Source organism: Chrysemys picta, chromosome 6, assembly GCF_011386835.1.
Source record: "Chrysemys picta bellii isolate R12L10 chromosome 6, ASM1138683v2, whole genome shotgun sequence".
NCBI lineage: Eukaryota > Metazoa > Chordata > Testudines > Emydidae > Chrysemys > Chrysemys picta.
The window spans coordinates 14,798,542-14,810,615 of record NC_088796.1 but is presented as its reverse complement, the minus strand read 5'-3'; the positions used below and the strand labels follow the sequence as shown (position 1 = coordinate 14,810,615).

The following is a 12,074-nucleotide window of genomic DNA, read 5'->3' as shown; positions in this document are numbered from 1 at the left end:
CAACCAGGTGGCCATCTAATGACATCAGCCAAGCTGGACACCAACCAACCACCTTACAATAGGAGGAGTTTATCCTCCTCTTGATCAACCTGCTCGTATAAACACTACAGAAGCTCATCCTTTTCTACTGCATTCCTCTGGTGCATCTGTGATGTTGCATAAACGTACATCTGTTTAGAAATGCCAATATCCCACCATGAGACTGTAATGAGTGATGGAGGCTACCTCACGTATTAGGTACCCAGGGTAGAATTCCAGCAGCTAACAGGAGTCATACACACACTCCGAGGGCAGAAGGGATCCCCGCTATTCTGGATGTTCAATCACAAAACAAAGAGTTAACAAGGTGTTGCAGGAAGAGACCAAGGACTGAGCAGACATTGGTACTAAGCCATTCTCTCATCTGAATAAGTGGCCTTCCAGGTGAGGAGATAAGGAGGCACACTGGCAGGGCACTGGGAAAGAAGCTGCCACTGCCCATGTTGTACCAGTCCAATAGAAGAACATCAGTGATAACTGGACACTTCAGAGATAGGTGCATTAGAAGTGCCAGGGGCGTATATCAGAAATTTGCTTTGGTACCTTTCATGAGCACTAACTTCACACCAAAGATGTAGAAAACTCAAGGGGCTCGTTCTTTGTTTCTTGTAACTCAGATTACAAATTTTACTGGGTTATTCAAGAATCTAAGAATCTTTCTGTTATATCACACATGTTACTAAAACTCTCTTAGGGCCCAACAGAAGCAAAGGCAGCCTGGGATATTTGCACATACCCCTCACAATGGAAGGAAGAGGGTGTAGGAGGGAGGATCATACTGCTGACCCCTTTATTGTTCTTGGGCCAGAAGAAAGCTTCCTCCTGGCCTAAGAACCTCTGTGCTGAAAAAGTTTTCCAGCCACAGCGAATCATACAGAGTCACAGTTTTCCCCCCCTCCCCTTGGGTCGAGCGACAGGGAGTCACAGGGTTGTGATCCATTCACAAATACCTGCTGCACATCACGTAGTCTTTCCCCCCTGCTGCAGGGAAAGGCACTGAAACCCAAGCAAACTAAAATAAACCATTTTCTCCAAAGATTTGAAAAAGAAAGGAAGAAAGGACCCCGCTCCCAGACTGACGCCTCTAGTGAGTGTGTGTGGGGGGAAACGAGACGACAATATGAAAAACAAAACAAAACAGCAAATTCTGCTAATAAAGGAATAAATGGAGGTTTTCCAAAAAAACACAACAATCCACCATTATATAACGAGGTTTAACTAAAAGTCACAGGGGTCACACGATGCAGCAGACTGGAAAAACCAAAGTGCAATGTAGCCTTTTAATTGTTAAACCAACCATTACAAAAAATAAAACAGAAAAACGATACCAGGATTATAAAACAAGGTGGCTGCTCACACACTAATGGGCTTATTTTTTTCCCCTTACTCTTTCCAGCTGAAAGGCCCGTCAGCTAACGTTCCATTTCCCCCCCTTCATATTGCTGGTCAATGATCTATTCAGTCTAGATGCTTCAGGAGTCAGTCCTGGCCTCCTCCTCACTTGGACAGATGGGGTCCTGCTGCTGTGGACCTTGAAATACTTAAGAGCCCATCTACACTAAACATAGAAGAGTATTAAAGGACCCAGTTACCACACAATGGTCCGAGGACATGGTGAAAGCTCCATTCCATTTTGTACAGGGCCCCGATCCTAGTTCCCGAATCAATGCAGTTGCAGGAGACTTAAAACACAGACTCCCACGAGAGAGTGCAGAACTGGAATTAATTTGCAAACTGGACACCATTAAATTAGGCTTGAATAAAGACTGGAACTGGATGGGTCATTACACAAAGTAAAAACTATTTCCCCATGCTAATTTTCCCCTACTGTTACTCAGACCTTCTTGTCAACTGGTGGAAATGGGCCACCCTGATTATCACTACAAAAGTGTTTTTTCTTCTGCTGATAATAGCCCACCTTCATTGATTAGTCTCGTTAGAGCTGGTATGGCAACACCCGTTTTTTCATGTTCTCTGGGTATATATATATCTTCCTACTGTATTTTTCACTGCATGCATCTGATGAAGTGGGTGTTAGCCCACGAAAGCTTATGCCCAGATAAATGTGTTAGTCTCTAAGGTGCCACAAGGACTCCTTGTTCTTTTTGCTGATACAGACTAACACGGCTACCACTCTGAAACCTTAAAACACAGTGAGATCCAATTCACAGTCCAAACTGAAACAATGCCATATCTCTGTTGAATGATAACAATATTGAAGCCAGATGCCTCAAACACAGTGCTGCTTGTAGCGTAGATGGGCCCTCAAGCTGTCCATATTGGGGAAATGTACATAGGAACTTCTCTCTAGTGCTAACATCTCGTTCAGCTGTTATTACCAGCGGATGCCCTTTTACAGAAGAGCCTTGTGCATTCAGATGCATTTTTTATATCATGTTGGTTAAACCTGCTAGAAGTCGGACCAATCAACAGTCTAGCGACCTAGCCTACACTTGAGGAGTTCCTCCTGGTTCTACACACTCTTCCAACTGGACTGTGTTAGAACCAGCAAAAATCGCTTTGTAAATCTCCTTAGCATAAACAAGACCCTAGGATCCTAAGACCCCATTCTCGCTGGAGTACAAACAGAGGGGAGCAACAATGTCTAATCATACTTCCTGCTAAACCAGTCCCCGCCACTGTTTACCTAGTCCGAGTGGATGGGGACGAGCCAAATTAAAAACATGTTATAAAGCACATTCTAGCCCAAATCTGCTTTTAAAATCACCGTTTGACTATGGCTTGGGCAGGTGAGAGTGGCCAGCAAAAACATGATAAAAACAAGCTATTGACCCATCAGCACTGCAAATTCAAGGAAGGAGGGAGAACCTGGTTATGAGATGGGGGTTATGCTCTGACCTGGTAATGAAATGGTTGTAAGTCACAGATGAGGTTCTGGCCAAGGCTATCATCCTATCTACAGGGAAAGTTACACCCTGGCTGTAACTGAGTTCCCTGACTTGCCATTTGCAGTGTCAACGTCTGAGGTCGGATTTTCAGAAGTGCTCAGCATTGGCCTAATCCTGCTCCCACTGAAGCAAATGGAAGTTTTATTTAGAAGAAAGTTGTTTCTAACATGGTTCCCAAATGACGTATTAAGGCTGGCAAAGAGGGATCCTAATGTAGCAAGATAGGAACATGTCCATTACATCCAGAAAACATTCCATATTCTTTCTGCAGGTGTAGCTAGTGATGCTATTTATTAGCATTTTGCACTGAATCCAACTTCACCTCTTCTCAGTTAAGAATAGAATTAAGTTTTCAAACACTAAGGGCTTGTCTACTTGGCCAGTTAGTTGGCAGCAAGCCAGGGTGTGAATCTACAGCCACACTAGCCTGCCAGCACTAACTTGATGTGTGGACCCTACTAGAGTGCACTGAAAGTTCTGTAGGAAGTTTTGTTCTACTCCTGCTTCAAACCGCGTACGTCAAAGTGCACTGTGGAACTTTTAGTACTCTGCAGTGGGATCCACATGGCAAGACAGTCCGCTGTAGATTGCAACACAATAAGCATCTTATGTAGACAAGCCCCCACCGGTTACCCACCCGTAGCAGCAGCAGTACAGTGCTACTGTACACACAAAGAACCAGTATTCTTAAGCTGAATGAATATAAGACAGGCATCCACTAGCAACAATGGAGCAAAGGGAAAGCGATGGCTTTTTTTACCAACCTTATTTGGGGTGAAACCTGGAAACCTGGATTTCAGCCCAAATGCAAGTCTGTGTTTAAAATGTAAGCAATTAAAAAGAATACTACTCATCTGAGCTAAAAAAAGGCTTAGTTCAGAAAACAAGATCCAGTGGTGTATGGATTGGTAATAAGATACAGTAGAGTGTACTTCATCTGTAAGCTGCTGGTTCAAATTAAGTCCAGATCACTAATAAGTCTTTTCATCATCTAGCAATGGTATTGGTGGCCATAGTCCTGTTCCTACTGAATTATTCTAATGTGTACATAGCACCTCAGAGCCCCATTGTGCTAGGTGCTGCACAAACACAGAACAAAAAGTCCCTGCTGCAAAGAGCTTGCAACCTAAGTATAAGACAAGAGATGGATACAGACCCATGATGGAGTAGAATCATAGAATATCAGGATTGGAAGGGACCTCAGGAGGTCATCTAGTCCAACCCCCTGCTCAAAGCAGGGCCCATCCCCACACAGATTTTTACCCCATTTCCCTAAATGGCCCCCTCAAGGATTGAACTCACAACGCTGGGTTTAGCAGGCCAAAGCTCAAACCACTGAGCTATCCCTCCCCCCATACTAGGGAGGGATAGCCCAGGAACACAATGAGACAATTCTGGCTACCATAACAGGCAGCGGTCTCCGCATCCCAGAAACCTGTCAAGTTTTTTGCAGGAATCATGGAAAAGGAGAGATTTAAGGAGGGTTTGAAGTGAAGAGACATCAGCATCATTAAAACCATAATGGCACTACTGACATCTTTGCTGGCAGCATCAGCAGAGAGGCTGGCAATACTTGAGTGTGCCCAGGCCTCTAGCTTTAGTGAATAATGGCAGTCACATGTGTGATCAAGTGAGCTTTGGAGGTTCTTTTCCATTAACCTGAAGCCAGGGCCCAGAAGCAACTAGCATCTTGTAGGGTACCTGGGAGTTCCCTCAGTCCAGAATCCTCCCCCTGTCATAAACGTACATATACATTCTGTCTGGAAAAGTTGCCTAAACAGAATACACAATGGGACTGAAATAATCAAGAAGGCCACAAAAGCAGGAAGAAATGCAGCTTGATGATCCTCTAGTGGCTCCACTGCTCACACATTACAGAAATAAAATGCAACAATGAACAATTTCTTCATGGTTGTATTAGTACCAGCAGGTGAAAGGGTTGTTGGGTTCAAGAACATCTGAGGCATCGTACATCACTGCTGTCAAGGAATGAAATACATTGGTGGTTCATAGTGAGAGCCTACTTAAAAGGATGAACCAGGGGTTTCTATTTTGCAGAGTCTTACTTGGTGGCAGGAGCACATAGCTCTGGACTAGCTGAAATCAATCTTGCGATAAGATGAGGAATTACTGAAGCAAATATGGGATGGACAACACAACAATACACAAGGATATGGAACACAGCAGAGTATATCATGCTAAATAGCGAAATTAGCACATATCAGGTTAGCAATGTGGCCCAGTGAGCTGGGAGTCCAGAATCAGAGGTTCTGGTCCTAGCTCTGCCACTAATGTGCTGGGAGGCCTTGGACAAGTCACTTCCTCTCTCTGCACCTCAGTTTCCTATGCATAGATGGTAATAGCGAGAGATTTGCTGCTATTACAGGGCACCCCCATACTAAACACATTTATATACAGTGCCCAGATAGGGTCAGTGTAGTATTAACACATTCTTTTGCTATGTATGCTCACCTAGATTCAAATATTTATTCTCCTAATTCAGTGTTTGAAATTTCAAAGAGATGCATAGACTTTTTTTTATTGACTGTCTTATACTTTAATGCTCATATTTGAATGACCTATTGTATCTGAAAACACAATCAAAATTTTCCAGTTATGGGATAATCTCTACCAGCAAAATACTTGTATTGTAATATATATATATTTTATATATATATCCCCCAGTCTGCATGTCACGTTCAACTGCAGCACATAAGTGGATTTACTTATGGGCTGGCAACAGACAGGAAACATGCGTTTTAAGAACTTCTGCTCTTATTTTTTGTATCACTTGCTATTTTCATAACAGCAGAAGAAACACTTAACAAAGGGGGGGGAGGGGGCTTTTGCTAGCCGAGGATTAATTTTAAATGCTACAGGAAATGTTAACCTGTTATTCTGTCGGATAAGGGATGTGACATTAGAAGTTGTTTTACAAAGGAGCTGAGTTTTTATGTTAAAGAGGCTCTGGTTCTTAAGAAGATGTACAAAGGGGAAAAAATGGGTTGTGACTTTTTTTGGCTCTTCTATAATTTATTTTAAAAGCCTGAAATATTATTATTATTATTTTTTTTTTGCTTATTAAAAAATCAGGATTTTCATCAAAGACTTTACTGGACAACTGGGAGGATTATGACATTGGAGATGTCATTCAAGACGACTGATTGAAAAAAGGAACTGGATTTTGAGTTAGCCTCTTAAAAACTCAGATTTCTGTTTGCTTTTATTAACTTTTAAACTCAAATACCAAGAAATACTTGGGAGAAAAGATAGCTTTATTAAAAGATTCAACATCATTGTCCCTTCAACTGAAGGCCAACAAAGACATTTCAGAATTCTAATGACTCCTCCAGGTAAAGGAGGGGAGAAAACACATCCAACATTCTTGATATTTCTAAAAGAAAAAAGAAGCAGTTCATTTTTATGGGGGGATGGAGGAGGATGAAGCAAACCTTTCAGCTCTTCTTTAAACATTATATAGCTGCAAAAAAGACACAACCTATTTTTCTTTTGAAACACACTTATAAGTCTGAGAGAGAGAAAAAAAGGTTTCTTTTTTAGTAAGGGAACAAGAATCACTCTTACAAGTCAGAGCTTAATTTGAGACAATTTTTTTTAGTCTCAAATGTCTGCAGAATTGTTATTAATAGGCCATTCCTCATGCTCATTCCCAAATCAGTTAATTTCTCAAAGAGTGCCCTGAGAGTGGCAAAAGCTGCTTGTGGACTTCTAAAGCGTGACCCAAAGCAGCCCTTGCCTTTAGATCAAGGGGTCTCAAACTTCATTGCACTGCGACCCCTATCTGACAACAAAAATTACTACATGAGCCCAGGAGAGCCCAAACCCAAGCCTCACTGCCCAGGTGGGGGGCCAAAGCCAAAGCCTGGCTGAAGCTCTTGGGCTTTGGCTCCGGCCCCGGGCAGTGGGGCTCAGGCTTTGGCTCTGGGTGGTGGGACTCGAGCTTTGGCCCTGAGTCCCATCAAATCTAACACCAACCCTGGCTGGCGACCCCGTTACAATGGGGTCGTGACCCACTTTGGGGTCCTAACCCACAGTTTGAGAACTGCTGCTTTAGAGCATGGTCTGTGAAAATGGCAAGGACATGCAAATCTCTGGTGACAGCTAGCCAGCTGGGGAGCAATTCTGCCCAGTCCACTTCCTGGAGGACCCTGGCCATGAAACACCACCCAGCTGGCAGCCTCACAGCACTCATGTTCCTCAAATTCTCCCTCCGTCCCCACAACCTCTCCCGTTTCTCCTAGCTCCACCCAGGACGATGTGCCCCTGCCTGCCTTGTTGCCTTTGCTCCCATGTTCTCCAGGCTAACTCCTAGTCTTCCTTCCCCCGCCCCCCCAGCTGCTCAAGAACACCCACCTGCACCCTGCTGTCACTACCCACGGAGCCCCACTTCGCAACCACTTTTAATTTCTCCTCTCCAGTTCCCTGAATTCCCATTTTCGGCCAACCTTCAGGCTCCTTCTTAGTTTATCCTAACCAGTCCATGTTTGCCAGTTTTAAAGGGAGGTGGACCAAGCCCAGAATTCTGGCACTGAACACTCCTAACCTCTGTGGCTGGGCTCATCCATGGAGAGGAAGGATGATCCGGCGGCAAGGGTACTAGCTTGGGGTATAGGAAACATGGGTTCAGTTCTAGACTCTAGACACAGATCACACAGTCAGTCTGTGGCAGTCACTCAGGTAACTTTTTCAAAAGCAGCAAAGTCGCATTTTCAAAAATGTAGTAGGCACTTAGGAGTCCAAATTTCAATGAAAGTCACGGGGACTAAAACTCCTAAGTCACTTGGGTGCTCTTGAAATGTTTACCCTTAGTCTCTCTGGCCCAGATTCTCAAAGGTACTTAGGTGCCTATCTCTCATTTAAAATAATAGGAGTTAGGCATCTTGAGGATATGGGCCTCTGGACCTCAATTTCCCATCTGTGCAATGGAGATAATAGTACTGCCCTGTCTCACAGGGGTGTAGGGAGGATAAATACAGTGAAGTCTCGGAGGTGCTCAGATACTACAATAATAGGGGCCGTACAGAGATCTCCTGTTTTAATCCCATTCCAGCGATGTGGCCCAATCTGCTTTGATTAGCAGAGCGACTCACCAAACATTTCCCACAAAGTGCTAATCAATTTCAGCCCAGAATACACACACACAGACATACCTCTGCCAGCCTCTCTCTAATCGTGACCACTCGGTCCCAGTATGCAGATCACGGGCCTGTGTTTGGATGCATGACGGGAGGTAGTCTGAGGTCAGCTGAAATGTTTTCAGTGGGAAGAGAGAGTGGCATGACCCTGGTTCAGGATGCATATGGAAATGTAGCCACCGTACACAGTATATTTTACTATTTGGAAAAAGTGACAATCTCAGCCTCCGGTACAGCTTCCTCTGTGCATAGCTTTGTTTAACCACCCGAGTCCATGGTGCCAAAGGCCTACCAGTCCTTCCACAGAAATGCTGCAGTGCCCTCTAGTGCTGAGAGTGTGCCATGTGGCGTTCTGTGTCCTTAGACCAGCCAGATTAATCACAGGGTGGAGTGACTCACTTGGCCATTCCAGTTCACACAGGCCCTCCTTTCGGTTTGATTCACATGCCTTTGCTCCCCGCGTTTCACTCTGACTTTCTGCTTTAAATGCAGCCCAAAACTCTGAATCAAGGCTAAGCTTTGCCTGATTTCCACATGAAAATAAAAGCCAGGAATCCACCCCACTCCTTTCTTAGCCAACAGGCTGCAGGCTCCCTTCCCTTCCCTTCTGCTGTCCTCCAATGGGGAGCAAGGACAATGGCCTGCAACCTAATTCTCACTTACAATGTGTTCTGGGGGAGTTGGGGGGTGGCTGGCTGCCTACATCCCCCTGCCCTCCTGGATCTAGTGAAACCCAGTGGGCCTAATCCAATCTTCAGGGGGACAGCAAAAGCAATCTCTACCCCACCCCACCAACTCCGCTCTTCCTCAGGAGCATCAGGACCCAGAAGATCCCATTGTTGCCATTACCACAGCACCTGGGCCCAGACTCCCCAGATTACACACTGGCTGCCTTCTGATGGCCTGGGTCCCCACGGTAGCACTCAAGGAGTTAGCTGCTGAAGTCTGGACCTGAAGTATAGAGGGATACGGTGCTCAGAACAGAACTGAAAGGCTAGTGAACCTCTATGAACCAGGTGCTCAGGGGATGGCCTATTGCAGGGATTGGCAATCTTTGGCACGCGGCTCGCCAGGGTAAGCACCCTGGCAGGCCGGGCCTGTTTGTTTACCTGCTACGTCCGCAGGTTCGGCCGATCGTGGCTCCCACTGGCTGCGGTTTGCCACTCCAGGCCAATGGGGGCCGAGGGATGTGCTGGCTATGCCTCCAAAACCAGAGTAAAATAGGACTCACACTTTGAAGTTTGCAGTTATTACTACTGTTGAGAGCTGGGTTAAACTTTGTTATGGGTTAAGTTAAAACCATGTTGAAACTGATGGGTGTGAACGCATCCTTTATTTAAGATAGCAATAAAAGACAGGCAAGGGGTCCCACCTAAAACAAAACATAATGGAACCTGCTTAGAAACTAGCCCCACTGGGTATTGTTCTGACCAGGTTGGGGGGGTGGTGACGTCTGTGGAAAACATTAGCTGAGAGGGGGGCAAACGAGAAACTCAGACCCACTCAAAGGAAGAGCAAGAAAGTCAAGCAGCACCCAGTAAGCATGGTGTGGTCCTGGGAGAAACCTAAAGAGAGATTGTGGGATGGGGGGTGGGGGTGATGGCTGAAAGAAATTTGGGGCTGAAAAGCTCAGAAACCGTTCCTTCTGTTTTTGGTTCCTCCTGCATTCGGAAAAGCAGGACTTGCTACATTTCTTGAAAATAACAAGATTGCATCAATGAAAATACCGTAGTAGCCCATCATCAATTTCCACTCCTCACTGCAAGGCCCTGAACTTTGACTGGCTGCTGGGGTCAAAAAGGGGCATCATAATTACCATTTATATTAAGGTAATACAAGATCAGGGCTTGTAAAGTTTTCTGCAGATTTGGGATAAAGAATGAGCCAAACTCCTCCCCACCCCTTCTTATTTATTTATTTTGCCACCACACTGTGGATATACAAAAGGGAAAATCAATTTTTTTTTTTTGGCAAAGTCCAAATTTCCTGATCAAGGTACAGTCAAGGTCCAGACCTCAGAGAAACATTTTTCACACTGCAGTAACAATAATGATAATAATAAAGGTACGTCTACACTACAAAATTAAATCAACCTAAGTTAGGTTGACGTTCAGCCACTGAAGTAATTACTACGTTTTTTCATGTCCATACTACGCCCCCTCTGTGGCAGCGCATATCCTTACCAGGAGCACTGCCTCTGGTTTAACTGATAGTGTGGGGTGCCGGGAGCCTGGAGCCATGCACTTACCTAGCCGATTGCTGCCTTTGAAGCCTGAGCCACATGGGGCTGACAGCTTGGACTGTCAAAGGCAGCAACAAGCAGTGTAAATATAAGTAAATAAAAAGATTTTGCGGTCCGTTCAAGTGTCTGGTGGTCCGGATTTGGCTCATGGTCCACCTATTGACTACCCCAGATTTACAACAAGTCCTGTATACAGTTTAACAGACACGTATGGAAGAGACCTTCCCACCACAGTCTAAAAACAGCAAGAGTTCCCGTCTTTTGGACACCCCCAATAAGCAGCAGTGATGTTACATTCGATGCAGGTCGCACAGTTCAACTGCATTCATCATAGACAACGCTTTTGTCCCCTCGCAAAAATATTCCAGTTCGTGAAGGTGAATAAACTCTGTGACCAGAAAACCACACTCATCCATGACTTCTCTTTTTTAACGTTCCAGAGACAGCAAAGGAACAAACTGCTTCATCTGCTTTGCCCTGTCAATGACCTTAATTCTGACTTGGGAATCACCCTCTCATTAAAAAGGTCAGAGGTGATTAAGCCAGTCTATTCACTGAGCCCTGACCTTCTCCCAAAGAGACTGCCATTGACAATTAAGGCAAATGGCATGTACATAGGCTTGGCAGAATTCTAATGGATATGTTTATTTTTAAACATTTTTTTCAATTTTTAGCTATTTAAATTTTCATAGTTGTGGGAAATTATGGGGGGGAGAGGGGAATGTCAAACAATAATTATTTAATTACAGTCTCCAGTAAGTTCTCAAGCAGTATTTCTCTTACCTTGCCTCTGTACATTTAGATCTTCATCAATGGAAATATTTTTGTGTTGGTTTGCATGTGTGGGGCGAAATCAACACTCACTGATATTTGCCGATAAAAATGTAATCCTTCGAAGCCTACATAGAGGGTAGATGGTGAAAAGCTAACCCCCTAACTGGAAGTCACAGCACAAAACGGCAAAATACGTTTCACATGGCAGGGGAGATTTGACTTGCGGTACGGTCCTTTGGTGATGTACATTGTGACCTATATTCAATAAAGCCTGGCTTTCTGACAGGGACTTTCCACAGTCATTTTAGTAGCTGCAGTATTGGAAAGACCCTTGGGATATGAGAAGCTAGCTTTGTTAGACTGAAATGCCATATGCTAAAATGGGCTGGATCAAATTCAGTGGGGACGTAAATGAGCACAAATTACAGGGTAGGTGTGAATCAGTCAGACGATTGGGACACATTTTAAAGTAGCGTGGCTTCCTCTAATATGGCAGTCAGTGGGTGTGCAAAAGAAGAGTGACTCACATGCCAAGGGAAGGGAGGTGTGGCATGAGAAGAGTAATTGTTATAGGAACATAGAAATTGCTGACCTAGATTGGGACTGTGGTCCATCTAGTCCAGTGTCCTATCTCCATCCCCACCACAGGACAGTTCCAGATGCTGAGAGAAGGGGGACAGAATCCCCAGTAATAGACAATTATACAAAAACAACAAGGAATCTGGTGGCACCTTAAAGACTAACAGATTTATTTGGGCATAAGCTTTCGTGGGTAAAAACTTCACTTCTTCAGATGCATAGAGTGAAAGTTACAGATGCAGGCATTATATACTGACACATGGAGAGCAGGGAGTTACTTCGCAAGTGGAGAACCAGTGTTGACAGGGCCAATTCAATCAGGGTGGATGTAGTCCACTCCCAATAATAGATGAGGAGGTGTCAATTCCAGGAGAG

The 12,074-nt window shown here is 44.6% G+C and overlaps 1 protein-coding gene across 21 annotated transcripts in view; it reads right to left on the bottom strand.

The window, feature by feature from the left end:
* Positions 1-12,074, bottom strand: part of CTIF (cap binding complex dependent translation initiation factor) — a 320,545-nt gene that overhangs the window by 177,590 nt on the left and 130,881 nt on the right. The window lies entirely within an intron of this gene.